Raw genomic sequence first — 4,966 nt, 5'->3', positions numbered from 1 at the left:
GCCAGTGGGGAGGCCCTGCTCACCTTGGAGGGGCACTTGCACTACTTTTTCGTTGCTGGAGTGTGTGACCTTGCACGTCACGAACTCGTCTGTGCCCTGGAGGATGTCGGCGCTGGGCAGGAGCAGCTGCGAGCTGGCCGTGTACTTGCCTCCCCACAGGGTGGGTGGGAAGCTCTGGATGTCCTGGTTGCTGATGGCGGTGGCGTTCTTAAATTTCCAGGAGAAGGTGACAGGGCTGGGCAGGAAGTCCTTGGCCAGGCAGCCCATGGCCACCAGGCGCTCATCGGACAGGGAGTTCCCACAGGAGACGAGGGGGAAGACGTTGGGGGGAGACGTGCTCGCTGAGGACCCGAGCGGGACAAAAGAGAAAGGGGCGTGAGAGGATGACTTCCCAGACTTGGCTGGTCAGGCCCCGTCGCCCCTCAGTTGCCCCTCGGGGCCAAGCCCATGACGGGCCCCCCAGGCCTTGCCACCTGTGGGGCAGGCAGCGTGGCAGGCCGGAGCAATGGCCAAGACTCGGGTCTGGGGAGGCTGCCATAGGCCCCACCCGCAGGAGCCGGCTCTGAGCCTGGGGGGATGAGAGCGGCTCTTGCTGGAGCGGCAGGTCTGGCCCTTCCTCCCCCGGCAGCACTGTCCCCAGACGCAGGAGCACGTGCACCCAGCTCCTGGCTCACACGGCCCAGGCCCAGTCCAGGGCCGCCTTCCCTCTCAGCACTGCAGCCGTGCTCAGCCCCAGCACCCAGAGCCCCGGGCAGTGGCCAGCGAGAGAGGGGCCCCTGCGAGCCCAGCCCTCACTGCCACGGCTCCGCCACATGGAGCCCAGAGCTGGGTGTCCTGGGTCCAAAGGATGGTTGTGTGATGGGGGAACGAATACAGACTCAACTAGACACTAGCTCAGCTCCCCCAGCTCACCCAGCTCAGCTCCGCTCAGCTCACCCGGCTCCGCTCAGCTCACCCGGCTCCGCTCAGCTCACCCGGCTCCGCTCAGCTCACCCGGCTCCGCTCAGCTCACCCGGCTCCGCTCAGCTCACCCGGCTCCGCTCAGCTCACCCGGCTCCGCTCAGCTCACCCGGCTCCGCTCAGCTCACCCGGCTCCGCTCAGCTCACCCGGCTCCGCTCAGCTCACCCGGCTCCGCTCAGCTCACCCGGCTCCGCTCAGCTCACCCGGCTCCGCTCAGCTCACCCGGCTCCGCTCAGCTCACCCGGCTCCGCTCAGCTCACCCGGCTCCGCTCAGCTCACCCGGCTCCGCTCAGCTCACCCGGCTCCGCTCAGCTCACCCGGCTCCGCTCAGCTCACCCGGCTCCGCTCAGCTCACCCGGCTCCGCTCAGCTCACCCGGCTCCGCTCAGCTCACCCGGCTCCGCTCAGCTCACCCGGCTCCGCTCAGCTCACCCGGCTCCGCTCAGCTCACCCGGCTCCGCTCAGCTCACCCGGCTCCGCTCAGCTCACCCGGCTCCGCTCAGCTCACCCGGCTCCGCTCAGCTCACCCGGCTCCGCTCAGCTCACCCGGCTCCGCTCAGCTCACCCGGCTCCGCTCAGCTCACCCGGCTCCGCTCAGCTCACCCGGCTCCGCTCAGCTCACCCGGCTCCGCTCAGCTCACCCGGCTCCGCTCAGCTCACCCGGCTCCGCTCAGCTCACCCGGCTCCGCTCAGCTCACCCGGCTCCGCTCAGCTCACCCGGCTCCGCTCAGCTCACCCGGCTCCGCTCAGCTCACCCGGCTCCGCTCAGCTCACCCGGCTCCGCTCAGCTCACCCGGCTCCGCTCAGCTCACCCGGCTCCGCTCAGCTCACCCGGCTCCGCTCAGCTCACCCGGCTCCGCTCAGCTCACCCGGCTCCGCTCAGCTCACCCGGCTCCGCTCAGCTCACCCGGCTCCGCTCAGCTCACCCGGCTCCGCTCAGCTCACCCGGCTCCGCTCAGCTCACCCGGCTCCGCTCAGCTCACCCGGCTCCGCTCAGCTCACCCGGCTCCGCTCAGCTCACCCGGCTCCGCTCAGCTCACCCGGCTCCGCTCAGCTCACCCGGCTCCGCTCAGCTCACCCGGCTCCGCTCAGCTCACCCGGCTCCGCTCAGCTCACCCGGCTCCGCTCAGCTCACCCGGCTCCGCTCAGCTCACCCGGCTCCGCTCAGCTCACCCGGCTCCGCTCAGCTCACCCGGCTCCGCTCAGCTCACCCGGCTCCGCTCAGCTCACCCGGCTCCGCTCAGCTCACCCGGCTCCGCTCAGCTCACCCGGCTCCGCTCAGCTCACCCGGCTCCGCTCAGCTCACCCGGCTCCGCTCAGCTCACCCGGCTCCGCTCAGCTCACCCGGCTCCGCTCAGCTCACCCGGCTCCGCTCAGCTCACCCGGCTCCGCTCAGCTCACCCGGCTCCGCTCAGCTCACCCGGCTCCGCTCAGCTCACCCGGCTCCGCTCAGCTCACCCGGCTCCGCTCAGCTCACCCGGCTCCGCTCAGCTCACCCGGCTCCGCTCAGCTCACCCGGCTCCGCTCAGCTCACCCGGCTCCGCTCAGCTCACCCGGCTCCGCTCAGCTCACCCGGCTCCGCTCAGCTCACCCGGCTCCGCTCAGCTCACCCGGCTCCGCTCAGCTCACCCGGCTCCGCTCAGCTCACCCGGCTCCGCTCAGCTCACCCGGCTCCGCTCAGCTCACCCGGCTCCGCTCAGCTCACCCGGCTCCGCTCAGCTCACCCGGCTCCGCTCAGCTCACCCGGCTCCGCTCAGCTCACCCGGCTCCGCTCAGCTCACCCGGCTCCGCTCAGCTCACCCGGCTCCGCTCAGCTCACCCGGCTCCGCTCAGCTCACCCGGCTCCGCTCAGCTCACCCGGCTCCGCTCAGCTCACCCGGCTCCGCTCAGCTCACCCGGCTCCGCTCAGCTCACCCGGCTCCGCTCAGCTCACCCGGCTCCGCTCAGCTCACCCGGCTCCGCTCAGCTCACCCGGCTCCGCTCAGCTCACCCGGCTCCGCTCAGCTCACCCGGCTCCGCTCAGCTCACCCGGCTCCGCTCAGCTCACCCGGCTCCGCTCAGCTCACCCGGCTCCGCTCAGCTCACCCGGCTCCGCTCAGCTCACCCGGCTCCGCTCAGCTCACCCGGCTCCGCTCAGCTCACCCGGCTCCGCTCAGCTCACCCGGCTCCGCTCAGCTCACCCGGCTCCGCTCAGCTCACCCGGCTCCGCTCAGCTCACCCGGCTCCGCTCAGCTCACCCGGCTCCGCTCAGCTCACCCGGCTCCGCTCAGCTCACCCGGCTCCGCTCAGCTCACCCGGCTCCGCTCAGCTCACCCGGCTCCGCTCAGCTCACCCGGCTCCGCTCAGCTCACCCGGCTCCGCTCAGCTCACCCGGCTCCGCTCAGCTCACCCGGCTCCGCTCAGCTCACCCGGCTCCGCTCAGCTCACCCGGCTCCGCTCAGCTCACCCGGCTCCGCTCAGCTCACCCGGCTCCGCTCAGCTCACCCGGCTCCGCTCAGCTCACCCGGCTCCGCTCAGCTCACCCGGCTCCGCTCAGCTCACCCGGCTCCGCTCAGCTCACCCGGCTCCGCTCAGCTCACCCGGCTCCGCTCAGCTCACCCGGCTCCGCTCAGCTCACCCGGCTCCGCTCAGCTCACCCGGCTCCGCTCAGCTCACCCGGCTCCGCTCAGCTCACCCGGCTCCGCTCAGCTCACCCGGCTCCGCTCAGCTCACCCGGCTCCGCTCAGCTCACCCGGCTCCGCTCAGCTCACCCGGCTCCGCTCAGCTCACCCGGCTCAGCTCAGCCGCCCGGAGCAGCCCAGTGCAGCCCTGCTTAGCCCCGTGGTTCTGGTCAGAAAGGCTCAGACCACCGGACCTGCTCACCTCAGCGGAAGGATCTCACCCCGGAGTTCTGTGCCGCTGGGTTCAGTCCGGGTCAGTTCCTTCCCGGGGCCTCTTCCTGCCTTTTGCCCATGATACACCCGCTCCCACCCCGGGCCCTGCTCCCGCTGGCGTTCGGCCCCCAAGCAGTGCCAGTCACTGTCCCCTCAGCAGCTTGGTGAAAGCACCCCCGCCCGCTTTAAGTCAGTAAACATTGGTGAGGCTCGGGGAGCACTGGATCGGGAGAGTGGCTCCCCGCCACGCGCCCCAGCGTCAGCCTCCGGCTCTAACCACGTTCCCTCCAGAGAAAAATCATCACTCGAAATGGCCAGGAAATGCATTTTTCTGATCTCGCCACCTAAACCCTGCTCTGTAGCACAAGGCTGGGCACTTTCTAATGCGCGACAATGACCTGAAGACCGAAGCTGTGCTCACAACTTAGGGAAAGACAACAGGGCGGGCTTGTCCGAGCCACACCGTCCGCAGCCGGGAAGGCACGGGCAGCACTGGCCACTTTTCCCTGGAAGGTTCTCTGGGGAGAGGTCACTCGGAGGAACCCACACAGGGCAGCTCGAGGGGTCACACACACAGGCTCTCCGCCTCCACTGGGCACCAATGGTCCAAGATCCCCCTTCAGGTGGAGGCAAAGCTGTCACACCCTGTGGCCCAGGGGCTGGCAGCGGCAGCCTCTCTCACCACACCTGCCGGTCACTCGCACGTCCGGGGGGCGGGAGGGAGGGGAGGCCTTTGTCCTGCAGCAGTTCCTCCAACTCCACTACTCACTCACTGGGGACCCGGACTCAGACACGGTCCTCCACTGGGCACCAATGGTCCAAGATCCCCCTTCAGGCTGCATCTCCTGGCCTGGGGCTTGGCCATCTCAGACCCTCCACCTCCACCCGAGCAAGTTCAAGTCGAACGAGGCCTGCCACGCGCCCGGCTCCTTTCTGCCGGAGACCTGACGGGCTTCCTCTTATTTCACTGACTACGAGGCTTCACTGAGCCCACACAGTTCACCTGCAGTCTGTCCTCAGAGGCACACTTGGAAATCGGTCTGGAAACAAGGCCACTTTATCAGAAATCGCAAAGTGCCTCTTCCTCACGGAGAGAAAACACTAACTTAAAGACACAGGACAGTCCCTGTGAA

The 4,966-nt window shown here is 69.1% G+C and overlaps 1 long non-coding RNA gene and 1 gene segment (V, D, J or C); both read right to left on the bottom strand.

Annotated features, from left to right (window-relative positions):
- Positions 1-4,966, bottom strand: part of LOC102246882 — a gene marked incomplete at its 5' end in the record, with an annotated part of 55,174 nt that overhangs the window by 46,267 nt on the left and 3,941 nt on the right.
- LOC106726272 lies at positions 22-4,960 on the bottom strand. The gene is made up of 2 exons (XR_001362302.1): positions 4,837-4,960; positions 22-341 (listed from the first exon to the last, which is right to left on the bottom strand). It is a non-coding gene; the product is annotated as an uncharacterized LOC106726272 (long non-coding RNA).

This window comes from Myotis brandtii, unplaced genomic scaffold (genome assembly GCF_000412655.1).
Source record: "Myotis brandtii unplaced genomic scaffold, ASM41265v1 scaffold1057, whole genome shotgun sequence".
NCBI classification, from domain to species: Eukaryota; Metazoa; Chordata; class Mammalia; order Chiroptera; family Vespertilionidae; genus Myotis; species Myotis brandtii.
Note: the sequence above shows the minus strand (reverse complement) of the source record. Positions and strands in the feature narration are given on the sequence as shown.